This window comes from Apteryx rowi, unplaced genomic scaffold, assembly GCF_003343035.1.
Source record: "Apteryx rowi isolate R43461 unplaced genomic scaffold, aptRow1 scaffold_1, whole genome shotgun sequence".
Taxonomy (NCBI): Eukaryota; Metazoa; Chordata; class Aves; order Apterygiformes; family Apterygidae; genus Apteryx; species Apteryx rowi.
In genome coordinates, this window is record NW_020447196.1 from 5,994,501 (window position 1) to 6,009,707 (window position 15,207).

The following is a 15,207-nucleotide window of genomic DNA, read 5'->3' on the forward strand; positions in this document are numbered from 1 at the left end:
AGATGGTTATTCAAGAGCCTCACATTTTTGCATTAGGCTAAAGGTGAAACAACTTCATTATAATTATTTTGCTGGTTGCATCTTCTATTAGGGATTTTTCTGGTTGAAGCTTCAAGGCTACATAGCCAGGTTTGCTACATTATCTTCCTTCAGGAATGAAGGATGCTGGCATACTAAAGGAAGCCCAGGTTCTCCAAACATCTTAGGTTTGCTGGTAAAGGTTAGCTGTATTTTATGTGCTATTATAGGAAGAAGCATGAGCCGCTGCAGGGAATATGTTTGTCTCCATGGTCCTAGCATATTATCTTTAAATCTTATAAAAAGTTCATTCTCATTTCAATAAAGGCAGTATTCAAAATTGAAAACCTGTCTCTAAGATAAAAATAGGTCACATTTTGAATAACTGCACTGCTTGCCTTGTAACTAATGCTGAACTGTGATAGTACTGCCATGGTAGTCCAGCGGCATAAAAATTCTTTGACGTAATAACCACTAGAATACCCTTTATTACACCTAAAAAGTGGGCTTGTTTGGGCAATTTAATTTCTTATTTTAAACAAGCTTTCCAATTTATTTCTGTGTGTAGCAGAAAGTAACACTGAAATTTATATCTGTGATATTTCAAGACATAGTTAACGAAGAATATATCAGCCTAGAAAATTTTCAGTGCTTTGCAGAGTTTGGGAGGAAGTTAGAGCTGTTAACGGCAAAATCTTTGCTGAAGTTTGTTTGGACTCAAAGAAACCAGTCTGACAAAAAAGCGTCAGTGATCTGGGATTTAGTATTCCATTCTGTCGGTATTTTACGGCTTATAATACCCATTTTTTTTGGTAGTGTAATGAATTTGCTGACAGCATTTGATAGGATGTGCTAAAATTCAGGGCTACAGCAGTTGGATCTGGTCAGCTGGCATAGCTGTGTTTGGTACCAGCTGAAGATCTGTCCCTCAGTTTGGAACAGATTTTGTACCCCGGTCCTCAATTGATTTGGACTGAAAATATTAAAACTGAAGTATAGTTTCCCTCCATTTCCTATTCCCTCTTTGTTTCATAGTTTTTAAATGTCCTCAGAAAGGGGCCATCCTTTTTCTTTCTGGAATGAACCTAGCAAATAATTTGCCAACAAAAAGCCAAACAATAGTAACATGTTAATGGAGTATAAGAAAGGGAAAACTACCCATTATTCATATACATAATTAAATAGAGTCCCTGGTCTCTTGAAAATATAAGGAAAAAGCTTCACTGTGGATGCATTGTGTTTATAAATACTGAAGCATTTCATGGGTATTCTTATGTGAGAGTCTGTCTCAGTTTTCACTCAAGCAATCACCTTTTCTTTCTTTAAGCAGCCCTCAGTTTGCTACTCTAGCTGCACACACCAAATTTCCTAGAGAGGTTTGTCAGAACTGTAGCTTTTAACCATCAGGGTTTTGTTTTGTTTTTTAATTTATTATCATGAAATGCATTGAAAAAACAGACCTAATGCAAATAATGCCATGCCAAAAAAACAAACAAACAAGGCTGGCATAAGCGCCGTGACATATGGAGCCGCGGTGCTGCCTTGGGCGCAGCGTGCGAGGGTGGGGTCCGGCAGGAGGGGAGGGAAACAGCGGCACGACTTGCTCTCAGTTTGGCACGTGGGAGGCTTTGCTGGCTTGGAAATGTGCATTTTTTTCATGTGATGGAAAAACTTAAGCATTTAAACATGTTTTCTCGATTAAGTTGTTGAACCACTGGTTGAATTACTGCTACAGAATGTTGTTTAATGCCCTGGTGATAGCTGAAGCTGCTAATGCAAACACCAAGAGAAACATTTTTATTTATTTCATTTTTGATACTGACATCAGCGATGTTGCATTATTTTCATATGGTCCTCATTTTCTCTTTAATGAGTATTGCATTTGATTGCGTAATGCATTGTGCATTTTCGTCTAGAGTACTGTCATTTAATAGATAGGAGAGACCGGGACATATACAAATTAACTGAGTTGTCTTAATCAAACAAGGAGATGCTTAGAGCTGGAACATAAGGAGCTGTACTCAGAGCTCTTAATTCAGTCTGCCAGATCATGCTGTCCTCCAAAGTGATGGGTTAGGAGGTTTTATGAACTGTTCTTTTTATTTCACCTTTATTTCTACTCTCTGCAAGGTAATGTGGTGCGGAGCACTCAGAAAATCACTCTGTGTTTAGATGCTGCTCAGTTTACCTGCTTACCTTGGTGCTTCTGCCAGCTGGGTCTCCAAGCACTACGTTCCTGGCTGAGCGCAGTGCTGCCTCTGAAGGGAGACAGCAGCCAAAAGCGTGCCGCAGTTTGGCGGGCCGGCGGCCAGCTGGGCGGCGGGAGCCCACGAGTCTGGCGCCAGGCTTTGCACCGCAGCCTGGAGAGTGCCCAGCAAAGACCTCAGCCGGGGCCGGGAAAATTAGCCAACGTAGGTACTGTGCCAAATTGTTTGAGAGAAGCGCCAGTTGGCCAAGCTGTGCATCCCTCTCTTTTTCGGAGGGATTCCTCTTTCTAGAAATTTGCCTGTTGCACATCACGATGCACTAGTAGCTATCTGGAGTTTACTTTCGGTGATGAGAGAGTAATGGACCTAACCATATCTCGTAGTAGATTAGGAATTTGAATCCTGTACCTAAATCTATGTATGTACTTTTATATATATAAAATATGCTGTAGACAAGTTCAGTGATGACTTTGACTTCATAAATTCATCGCATTCTGCATGGAACTGCTCATTTCTAAGAAAACAGAACACTATTTACCAGCAAAATACATGTAATCAATAGTCATCCTGTATAACAATAGTCAAAATTCACTGGTTTTGCCTGAAATATACCCAGAATTTTATGAGAAGTGTCAGGAAAAGCAAATGAAATTCAGATATGACTTGCTCAAAGGAAGCCAGAGAATACCACAGGGTTTTGTGACTGTGAGTCTCCTCTCTTTTGGAGTGAAGACAGACCAAAATACATATTTCACTCTCCTTTTTTGAATGTCTTTCATTTTTCTGAGTCAGCTATTCTACCAGAGACACTTGTTCCCGTTATAACTATTGGCTTGTAGCACATGTTGCCATCCAAATATCTGAGCTTATTCATATCAGACATTGTCAGAGCAGGTATAACCAAGGCCATAATTGCCTCTTAATGTCTTAGTTTAGTGAAAATGTTGGCTTTGCAAAGCCTGCATGGCCAGTGCAGGGTTTCCTGTTGTGCTGGGTGAGTGTGTGGCTTGCAAGTGGAGCCTGTGCCCAGGACGTGCTGGGTGCCGGGACGTGCTGGGTGCTGGGGCGTGCTGGGTGCCTGGGAAGCTTTGCCTGGACGCTGGGCTGCCCCAGCTCCTGCGCAGAATCAGTGCAGAAGGTCTCCTGCCCAGGCGCAGACCACTAGAACTGTGGAGCCTGTCTGCACTTGTGTGCTGGGTGTTTCTGCTGTTTCTAGGTGCTCTAGTGATTTGTCAGACTGAGCTGTGGCACGTTAAGAAATTCTAGGTAAGTGTCCCAAATCCTCTTTTCCATCCAGTCAGGATTTCTGGGTGGAAAGAAAGAACATGTCTACACATCTGGGGTGGCTATATATTTGCTTCTAGAGATAATCTATTCTAAAGTTAGAGGAAGGCTGTGACTGAGCTAAGTGACAGGGAGGAATACACTTTTCTGGAGCAGGGAAGAGATGGGTTGGAGGAAGCAAAGCAGGCATGGAATTATAATGCTAGATTTTATCAATTTAAGTTTAATTACTTACACTTCTGCTACCTCTGAAGAGAAATGGAATCCAGGTTAATCTTCCCAAGATATGTAATAAAAATAATTTATTAAATTAAGGCCCATACTGTGATTATGAAATACATTTTTAATTAAGCCCAAAGTTGCTTTGGTAGAAATTTTACTTATATGAACTCAAAATGTTTGGACTTGTTCATCTTTTAAGCTTTATTTCTCTTCTGTAAAGATCATGAACTTGGCTTAATTAGAAGCAGTAGTTAGAATGTTAGAGCAAATTGATTTCAGTCACCTCAATGGTCCCTGGGAGGATCGTGGTCTCCACCGGATGCTCTGGGCTGTGGCTTGGAAATACCCTGGCTCCCTGCGAGTGAGCGAGCGAGTCGTCTGTCCTTAGCTAACTGCCTTTTGCAAGGCACTTTATGACTGATGTCTCTCAGGAATGTCTCTGTGTAGTATATCTGGTTTACAAGTGAAAAAGATGAATATTTAGCTACCAGTCCAACAGAGTCAGGCCTGGATTCCCAGACGATTTTTTTTTTTACATCAGTGTCGCTGTCGGGTCCCAAGCACAAGCAACCATTTTATTTCTGAGATTTCACTCAATGTTAGTTTTAAGTGTCTCCCTTCAATTGTTTTTTTTTGGTTTGTTTGTTAACTGAGTGCCTTTATTTGGAATGTTACTACACTAATTTTAAATTTAAAATGACAATGCAGTCTTACATTTTAAAAGGAAGTTTTTTGGATAAGAATAACATAGTAACTTTTTCTGGGTGTTAACAAATAAAACAAAAAGATACGTTAATTGTAAATCATTGCTTGAAATGCTTTTTGTCACAAAATTCTGGGTTTACTCCACATTCTTGGTAGGTTGTAATGAGCTGAATTCATTGGTTAAATTAAAAAGCTTTTTCTCATATTCCATAAATGCAGTGTGTATGCAATTGAACAAAAATAAAATTGAAATTTGCATTTTCATCAAATGAATAACCACATGCTGAGGATTGCTCAACTGCAATTTATGATTATGCAAATGAGACAGGTTTTGCAACTAGAATATGTACAATAAATGGGAATTCCATTATTATGTATCAAAAAGCCATTAACCTTGAAAATTATGTACAATTGACATGAGCATTTCTAAAATATGTCTAAAAGCTGTTAATGTTCTGTCTTTCCCTCCCATATGTATAGGTACTGTATATTAGATTTAGCAAAATAATTCAGAGGGGATAATTTATTAAATGAGCTCTGCCACCTTTTTAGTTTATGAACAATCTGTAGCAACTTGCTAGTTTCTTTATCCATTATTAAAAATCAATGAATTCTGCTGAATAAGTCGTGGTCTGCAGACATGAACATGAGTTACAAAAGCAGTTAATAACTAGCATTTACTATTTTGAAAACCTGGAGAAATGATCAGAGATTGGGCTGTAAGTCACATGGCAGCTTCCCAAATTAGAAGTTTTCCTGTTGTGAATACTCACCTCTGCTTTCTGTGAATTTTTAGTGTTTGATGGTTCTACATCAGATTCTGTTTTTTCTGAGTTTGATGAGCCGCAATGTCCTCTTCATGGAAACCACCAGTGCTAGGAGGTAGAACGAAATGGGGCCTTTGCTGAACATGCTAATCAATGATCTCCTTTGCCTGAGACTGGCAAGTGAGAACAAATAGCCTAAGCGCAGTTAAATATTCAAAATTTTCCTGAAAATTTGCAGAGAAGCTTGCAACATGACCCAGCTGAAGCGAACATTTCCGAAGTTGCTGTTGAGGTAAAGTTGCACAGATGAGCACAATATGCAGATACATGAAGATGCAGACAGCTTGACTTGGCAATTATTTAACAGCCATTCAAATTAGAAGTTTTAAGATAACTTTCTGCGTGTTTCATGGAAGATGGTCACTTCCTTGATACAGCTTTGGATTTTTGGCTTTTGGAGTGAAACCAGCTCTCCCGAACTTTGGGCTAGGATATTCAAAGTCAAACTGGAACGGGACGATTCCAGTGCGTCGCCACAGGCTTGGTGTGCGTCCAGCAGTTGCCAGCGTCCCACTGCATGGAGGCCTTGCAGGTGTGTGCCGGATGCTGTGTGCTTTATTCAGCGTCGTTACGTTGAGGTTGCAGTGAATATCTGAGACGTGCAGTTCCCTGCCATGTATTGCCAGTTAATGCCAAAGCTCTGGAAAGAAAGGAACAAATATATGGCACAAAGCAATAAATAAAAAAAAAAGTTTATATAGGCTAGTTCTCAATAAGTACCTAAAGCCAGTTTGTTCTTTCAGTGATTTTTTTAATAGCTTGGTGAAAGTGTTTCAGTTATATCTCTGGCAGTTTATAGCTACAGAAAGGTTTGATATGCTGAGTTATTTTTTATCAAAGGAGATGTTCATGTTATGATACACCATGTGTAAAATATCAAGATCTGCCCAGAGGAGATTGCTTTGTATCCATTATTTATATGCTTTAAATTTAATTTGCAATAATTTGCAATATTACTTTTCCTCAAATTCCTTTAGCCATCATAGGGCAATGCTTATAGTCTTTTATCACAATTACATCAAAGTAGCATTAAAAGAGATGCTCATTGCCCTAAATTTAGGACCCTCTTTGGCTGTTCTCTTCTTCTCTTGTCTCTGTAAGAAACTGCATATGTTTCTTAGCCTGACTCTCACTTTTGGACTGGGATTTACATCAAAGCCACTGCCAAAAAAGAAAGTTAGTGTAAAGCATTGCAGCGAAAGAAAACAGAGACTAAAGTATATGGGTGGGTCATATAGAAAAAAGGCATTAGAGGAAGAAGGGTGGGAGTAGCCGGGAATCCACAGACATTCGATTGCGTGTAAGGTAGGGACTGATGCTCTGAGAATTCAAAAGCAGAAAAGTAAAAATACAAGTGATTTAATTTGCAAGGGGGACAAGTGACACTATGGACTTGGAAGAAATCTGCAGGAGAAAGGGACAAATAGATACGTAACTGCAGTTGTTCAATATTAGCTTTGACCACCAAAAATAATCCTGAGAGGAGTCTGTAACAGCTTAAACCACAAAGAACTACTGTTGAAATGTACCCTTGAATGTTCTTGTATATTTTAGTAGAAAATGGGGATTTTGTGTTATTTTTAACTTGAAAATGATGTCCAGAGTACGTATCTCTTGGCAGCAGGTAGAGGAATATACTTAAAATGGAATTGTCCAAACCTTTTCCTAAATTAGTGTTTAGTCAACACTGTGTGTACTATTTTGTGTGTTATGCTTTGGACTGGAGATATAGATGTATCCTGGAGGCTTAGCAATGCTTCTGCCTTTTACTGTCAAGGTGTTAAATGTTTTGTCCTACAAGAAGAGTTAGATTAGAGGAGAACTCTAAAAACAGTTTAAACCTTTATCTAACATGGATAGGGTATATGTAGCAGTGGGCATCTATTTATTTGTAGTATCACTCTGTCTTCTTAAACTGTCTCTGCCGTTCAGTAGCTCTTTTCAGGGAGAGCATTTAGATATTTTAGCATTAGCCTCTCTAGGTGACACCACCCATGAAAAATGCGTTCTCCTTTCACTGCTTGCTCCAGCACGAGGATGCAGCCAAGAGATCTAATAGCGTGGTGCTGTTTGCTTGGAAATGCAAAAGAAAGGAGCTATTGACTCATACTGGCTCTTGCTTACATTACAAACTACTGAAACATTTTTGAAAAACAACATTATATTTTGTACTTTTTAACTCCTGCAAAAATCTGTCACAAAAAAAGATTATGACCAAGCACTTCATGTGTTTTTCTTGCTAAGTATGCCAGAGAGCAACAGAAAGCCAGATCAGTGTCTTATTTTTTGTCACTTTCTGTAAACGGTCTCCAAATTAATCTCAGTAAATACCAGAAATGCTAGTATCTAGTCTTTGTATATGCTTACAGAGCAGATTTAGGCCACTTATTTGAAGGATATATATAAAAGAAGCACTTGTCATAAATTAAAAAGAGAAAAGGCCTTTTGGACATCTTTAGAGTACATTTCTTTAAGTACCGAGCACTGATTGAATTTTTAATTCCGTAAGTATCTATGGCTGTGTTGGCATCGAACGGCACAGAAAGGCACAGCTGCCAGCGTGCCAGTGCATGCAGCAGTGCTGCCCAGGAGTCGGCGCAGACCGGGGGAGAGCCAAGCAAACACTGATGCACTCTCAAACCTGCCTTAATGTATCCCAAAGTCTTATCAAACTATGTTATTTCTGCTGAGATCTGTCTGCCATGATGTTCATCCTCCTCTTTCTTGAGTGTAACAGTCAGCAGTGATTTAGGTACCAATTCATACGTTTAAAGTATTATAATTTGTTGTGTCTGGTAATAACACCTTTAATGAAAATGAGAAACTCTTGTTTTCCTTTGCTGGCAAATACCACTCCAAGGGTTATCCTTGGGTCCAGTCTACTGTAAATGTTATATTTGGAACCACAGGAGTAAGAATTTTTTTAACCATGAAGAATGAGATGCTTAAGCAGCAAATGGCAGCTGTATAATAGCTTGGTTTGACCAGCTCCTTGTAAAACAAGGAGCCTCACTAATGCCAAAAGAAAAAATATCTTCAGGTTGTACTGGACTGTTAAGAGTTTTTATTATCTGTAACTTTTTAGCCACTAGATGGTGGAAAAGTCGCAACGTGTGAGCACTCTGGGACTTGATCTGCCCTTCCAGGGATAGTCCCTGGGCAGGGTTGGTGCTGGACACAGCACTCCTTAAATTGCTGTGAAATTTTCCATGAGGTGGCATCTGGCTCGTGGCACAGCTCATACATCTCTACGCCAATCAGCTTTGCACTGGTGAACTTCGACCATGCTACCAGGGCAGTTTTGGTGAAAAAGAATTCTGTTTAGTTGCAAATTTCCCCTAAGAAACTGAAGAAGCCATCAGGGGGCCAGTTCCTACTGAACTCCACGCTACCCTAAGGACACCGCTAGCCGTGCCTGTTTTGAAGCTAGCTCTGGTATCCTGTCATGCCTCCGTGCCCACTGTGTCATTAACTAGGTGACAGAACACCTAGGACACTTAACTAGGATGAGGACTGGGTCGTTTTTATTTCAGTATCTTCCGGGGCTTATTGTGTGAAGGGGAGACGTGCACTGTTCTCAGAAAAAGTACTGAATGCATGGTGGCAAATCTTTCCTTCTTAGTGCAGTGGAATTTGCTGGGCTATTTTTTGTGCAGACATTTGGAGAAGAAATGGTTTAGTTTGGAAATTCTTCAACCAGATTGTTGCTCTCTGTTATGTTGTAAAGGACAGCTCCATAAATACTTTGGTCTCTGGAATCCCTTGCCAGCGTCTCTGCTTTAATGTCAGGCTCGTCACCTCACCAGCCAGTTCATCTCCCCATTCAATCTTGGAATGAAATTGCAGTCCTGACTTCCAATAGAAACGACTGTGATATCAACCCTTAATCGTTAAGGTAACTTCAGTGCAGACGTTAGGAGCATCAAATGATGACGATACCTTAGATTTATATGGCACCTTTCATTCCTATGGATCTCAAAGCACCTATAACTTCTGGCAAACCTGTGCTGAGTTAATGGGTTATGTCACTGTTTATTCAGCAGTAATTGGTAAGTGCTCAGAAGAAAGACTGATTGATGGGAGAGATGGCCCAGAACTTTAATTGATTTAGCAAACAATTTCTTGAACTTAATAGGAAGTCTACCACTAACACAAGTAGAGCCATGAGCTTTCAACCACTCATTATATTAAGCACTGAGCTCGGTGGTAATTTGAAGACTTGGCTCTTGGTGTGTGGGGGTGGGGGGTGGGTTATCCATTGCTGCTACATAACTGCTTCTGCACTGGAACTTAACATAACACATCATACCGAGTAGTTTGGGGCACTGAGTGAAAAACAACACCCTGTCCCTATGAAGATGTTAAAAGATTTGATACATTTACTCCAGTTTACCCAGGATGCTAGCGGCAAATATTTAAAGCATCGTGAAAACTTCTGGGAGAATTATTAGTAAACAGATACTCAGGACTCTGTTTTTACAACTTGTCTGACTTTTTGCCTGTGCCAGAAAACTGATACGGAAATTCAAATAACTTTAGTAGGTAGCAGAACCAAGGGTAACAACAAGCAGGAAAACAACATGAAAGGTGAACAGATTGCTATTTGAGGAGATGCTTTTGAGATTATTCCAGTGTGAAAGTTCTTTCTAAATCAGCAATTGTGATCACACATACATGGTCTCCTGCCATCTACGCCCCCTTGCTCTTTTCTTATGCCTCTTTGTTATTGTACTTTTAAACCTTAATCATTTTTCCACAGAAATGAAAATTGTTATTAGCATCTGTTGTGTCTGCATAATTATTATGCCTGTTTAAAGGCTTATTTCTGTTATTTCCAGATCTCTCCTACAAATCCTTACATTGATAATTAGTATATCTTACATATACTGGTGGAGAGAAGAGGATCATGAATTTTCAGCATAAAAGAATTGTTTCTGATGACTAACACTATAGCAGGGACCATAGAATAAAAGTGTTACAGAAAAACAATAATCCCAAGCTGTGTTTTACTGTATATGTTGCCAAGGAGATCTGGCTTTGTGAGTGACTTTAGGACTCAGACTCCTTGTACCACAGCAGAAATGTCAAGAATGTGATAATTTTTTTCAGTTAGAAAAAAAAATGTCACCTGTGCAAATGTCTTGTTGTAGCTGTTGTCTCATCATTGGAGACTGGAGAGGGTGTCAAAGGTGGCTGCTGACTTTTCAGCTGTAGGTGGGCACTTGTGATAGTTGCTCTTTCTGAGCAACAGGAAGGACGGAGCGGTGAGAGATGACGTAGGAGGTGGCGGTGCAGGCGACTTTCTTGCCTTGGACTTGGTGGTCTTTTGTGCATGCACACAGTGAGCATCGAGGGGACACACATGCACCCAACAGCGCTCTGTGCAAGCATGTGCTTGTGGAAATTGTTTCGTAAGGCATCATGGAAGTGGAGAAATGAGCATTTATTGCCTGAATGCTTTGAGAAGTCTCCAGACACCACAGAGCTGCTGCAGTGAGTCCCATGACTGCTCCCTTGCTTTGAGCTCAGGAAACAGGATAAGGAGAAGAGGATGTAGGGAGGACAACTCTGTCCTGGAGGGTCTTCCAGCTATCTCTATACCTTGGAGAATTAAATGCCTGGACCTAAAGATGTCTATGTTTTCAGCTTCTCTCCTCTTTTATCTTTCATAGATAAACAAATCTTCTTGAAGCAAAGCCAAGGGATGCATTTCCAGTCCCATGCCTTGATTTGGGGTACTGGTGTGTGCTCTGAATAGATGTTTGCTGTTGTTTCAGTGTCTGATAGCAAAACAGAATTTAACTGCTTCTTATATTTATTCCCAAAGAATAGTGACTAGTTTTGAAATGCCCCCTTTGGCGACGTTTAACCCCTCGCATAACCTTTTCCCTTGTAAACCTGGTTCAGGTCGTGTGAGAGGAGCTTAGGGAAGGCTGTGCAGTCTTTGCCTTCTCTCTCCCCTCTGCCATGGCCTTGTCCTTGGCTCAGAGACGAGGTTAGAAAGCCATGAGTTTCACAAGTACAGGACAAACTTTGGTTGGAAAGAGAGATTTGAATATGATTAGAAAGCTGTACAAGTCAGCAAAAATAAATGTCAAGTATCTGATAACAGAGTTGGGCTTCATGGTCTTTGAAGCATGCAGTTAAATGTTATGTTCGCATATAATTTTAAAATTACTAAAGTAATTATTTGTCTGATAGTTCTGCTGGTAGAGATAATATTATCATTTGCCTCTTGCTGTTTATCTGTCTTTATATTTTGTTAGTGTCTCAAGGTATGCTTTTGTAGCCTGTGTCCTTTGGTTTCATTTGACACCTTTGTACATCGCTAACTCAGGGCTAAATTGTCTTGCTACATTGGAGACATGTCCTTTCTTTTACAGTCACCTTTCCTAAGCAGTGTGACCAAAATGGTCTCGTTCGCTCAGTGGCTCGAATGTGTGAAAGAAATTTGGAAGGGACAAAAAAGCAGCTTCTGGAAGAACTGTTAAAAGATATCCATTTTTCACAGTTAAAATAGAACCTCATAATTAATTTAAATTAAATTTGTTTTCCAGAACACAGATTTTTGGGTGTAAAGTATGTCCTTTGAGAAAGGCAATGGGAAACAACCTCTGTTATTTTTGATTACCTTTGTGTTTTGCTTCTTACTCATTATGCTAATTTTATGTTAATAACCATCTTACATTAAGTTTCACTTTATACTGTATAAACTGACAAATAGAGCAATATTTATCAAGCATAAATATTAAAAACACTATAAAGACTTTTAGGCTTCTAATTATTATGCTAATTTATCTCTAAATTATTCTTGTATTACCACCCCACAGTTCACTGTAGAACTTGACACAAAAATGGTAAAATGCCAAAATTCTATTTTTTAATGCTATTAATTAATCACATAGGAAGCCTGTCTATGAATAAAAGAATCCCTCGTTATAGCATTGCGAATATAAAGATAAAGAATTCATCTTTTCTGGGGAGCTGTTGAGTCTTTGCTTATACTGTCATAAATACTAAGGAAATCCAAAGTGCTTTTTTATTTTAAAAGAACAGGAAAGCCTAATATATTTGATGGAAATTCCGTATGTTGAACCAAATTCTTAGTATTTCTTTTCATACCAGAATATATTTATTGAAGTCAATAGGACTATTCACCTGGTTGAAGTGTGCGAGTCTTGGCCTCTTTACTGCTTTCATATTCCCCGCGTGGGGTCAGATGGGGTCCTCAGATCCCAGGTATGCACATTCAGTCTACTGGCAGTATGAGACTATGATAAGGAGCAAAATCTCTCTAATGCATAGAAGGACTAATTAAATATATGCAAAGTAATTTATAATTGTAGAGAGTTCCTCCCCAGCATGACAATAAGCATTTGGGTGTTATCCTTAGTCAGTGGGTGATGAAAGGCAGCATGGGGATCCACCAGAGCTAGCTCTCCACTGAGGGAAGCTGCTGCAGCAGACAGACAAGCTACCGAGGCCTTAGGGTGTCCTTTATCAAGCCAAGTCCTGCTGCTGCAAGCGTGCCCGGGTGGCTGGTGGGTTTGAGCGTTTTGGAGTCCCAGAATGGGCCCATTTGTAGAATCGGCCTCCTTTTGTGGCCCTCTGTTACCTCGTGTATGACCATCCCATTTGGCCTGTAGGAGAGAACAAACTTAACTTGGAAAATAATTCCGAAGTTATGATGCTTTTTGTATTACCAATATCAATACAGTAATATAATTTTTTCCCTCTTTTTTTTCCACCCAAATATGCACATTTCTTCAGAAATTCTGTGTTTTAATAAATGTTCATTGGGTTTTTGCAAGCTTTCTTAAATTTGGGAGCTAACACTAGTCAATAAAAATGCTTTTGTATTAGTTACTTTGTGTACCTGAGTTCTCAGTTAACTCTTCACCTGAACCATCTACAATAAAGCAGGCTTTGTCTTAAAGTGATCCTTAATTCTCTCCTACTAAATTTGCCATATGTTTCCTGCAGATGTCAATACCAATAGTAATAGTAGTGGTCTAAAAGTCTCTCCCTGGTGGCCAGCATAAAGACACCACCACAAGCACAGACCCGATCCTCTCCAGCGGAGGGTGTCCTGCCTGCCTGCGAGCCACGGCGAGTCCAGGGGCTGTGAAGAACAGCTTGGATTCACTGCCTGAAAGCCAGTGCTGGTCATACTGTACAGGGCGCTTTTGTGCAATGTATTATTAGTTGGTGTCTTTTTAACCAGAAACAAATCAGCCTGCTGGGATAGTGCTGTTGTAAAGAGAAATGTTCAATGGACAATCAAATCTGTAAAATACTACCATAGTCCAAAATCAGTTCTATACAGAGGAAAGTGGTAGAAAATAGAAAATTTCATCAGAAAATAGGTAAGAATTATACAGGTGTAATGAGCAGCGGGCAGGTCCACTGTTAAGCGACTGATCGCCGAGGAAGGATGGTGCTGTAGAAATTAGGCAAGTGGGCAAGTTGGATGTGGATTGAGTAATGGGAGTTATGAGAATATATGGGTGGAAGTGGAAAGAAAACACTGCAAAAGCAAAGTTTTGGAGGATGGCACTGTAAATATCACCCAGGTCACCACTTCTTCATTTGTCAGGTGTCTATATTTTAACATTTTAGTCAACAATCCTGGAAAGACACAGAGTCACTAGATCTCATTACCTACTTAAAATGGAGCTTGGAGGATAAGGGTGCCTTTAGACAATGAATTCGCTGTCTGTATATGAATCTACCTGTCTATGTATCTGTAAAGGTATAGATAGATATACTGCTTAGTAAGTGTTTTTGTTGTTTCATACTAATAGTTTGAAAATACAATCAAGTTCTTGATGAAAAAGTTTTTTTTTTAAAAAAACAGTAGCAATTTTTTTTGTATATAAGACTCTAAATGAAATGGTGCTATAACCAACAATGAAGTATTTAAAAATAACAAGAAAATAATTCTGCTGGAAAAATTCAATAGTGGGTTTGTACAAACAGTTGTAGTCTAAAATCTTGTTTTTGCAGAGAACCAATTTTTCATCTCACCCAGGTAGGTGTTGATTCCTGTTTCACCAGGGGACTTGGCAGTGACCTCGAGGCACTGAAGTCACTGCCCTCCTCGCCGCTGTTCATAACGCTAGCGCAGAGGAGACACTGGACACCGGGCACAGCCCCAGCTCCCCTGCAGTCCTGCTATGCCCAGTCCAGCCTGACATTCAATTTTTCTATTTTATAAACCTACATCAAATCAAGAGGAGAAAAGACTTTCAGGTGGATCGAACGTTAAAGAAAATGGGAATATATTTTCCAGGCCATCACACATACAGAATAGCAACCCCATAGTACTAGAGAATTCGCTTTTCAAGGGTATCCTTGTACCACCATTACAGTTCTTGACATCCTTTTAATACTTTTTGAAAGTACAGGTTATTGCTAAGGCCTGGTAGTCTTCCTTCCACAAACAGTGCACAAAACTTAACCTACAACACTGTAACAAAACAGATGATGGACAGAGAGAGGATTTAAATTAATTTATCTGATGATGAATCTGGTATGTGCAGAATTCTGTTCTGTTTTATAAAAACATCTAGGAAGCTGAGGCATTTCCCCTCTGAAATACAGTGTGCTTAATTAAATGAACTCTCTGTGTTTGTGAGAGAGAGTGAGAAAGAGAAGTGAGATGGTTTATCTTTTCACTTTTTGAATCTTTTTTGTTAGTTTTACAACAGAGAATCACACAGATAAAAACAACCCTTAGCATAAAGTAATTGTGAAATCAAGCAGTTATCCAGCAATTCTGAGTTCTGGAGTTACCTACTAGGGAAAAAAAGGAGAACACAATATATGAAATACAAATCCTAAAAGATCAGTAATGCACCAAACAGGTTATTGCATTCAAGGGAGTTGATAAGGATGATTTAACAGGGCGAAATGATCACCTCTGCAGATCAGAGAGGGAAAGG